We start from the raw sequence: 523 nt of genomic DNA on the forward strand, positions 1-523 counted from the left end.
CCCGGAAGAACAGAATTATGTGTGTTAATTTGGTTTACGGAAGAAATAATTTCGAATATATTTTTGTTGCAAGTATGTAAAAGCTTAACAAGCTTGATCATTTTCTTCTGGATCAATGACTGCGAGAAAAGGGAGAAGTAAGCGAAAAAAAGAAAAGAAAAATGTTAATGGAGAAGTAAAGAAAAAATGTTAATGGAGAAGTAAAGAAAAAATAGCAAGAGGATGATAAGGCGATGATGAAGAGAGACGAAGGGTGAAATAATGATGAAAAAAGGGGAAAGGAGCCATATGTGGCTTAACAAGATTCACAATGAAAAGTACACTTGCCTGCGTACAAAGAGTTAATGTCTTTAAATAATGGGAAAAAAATTAAATTCACATAATTTTTACCAGAATATATATCACCGTTAAATCATTTTCTCTCTGTTTTAGCATAGCCGCCATAAACAACACTCTGTGCTGGGACACAATTATGATGTGAAGGGATCGCTGCAAACGATCAATTACGCTAAAGTTAATCACT

The sequence above is a fragment of the Penaeus monodon genome, chromosome 30, assembly GCF_015228065.2.
Source record: "Penaeus monodon isolate SGIC_2016 chromosome 30, NSTDA_Pmon_1, whole genome shotgun sequence".
Classification (NCBI taxonomy): Eukaryota; Metazoa; Arthropoda; class Malacostraca; order Decapoda; family Penaeidae; genus Penaeus; species Penaeus monodon.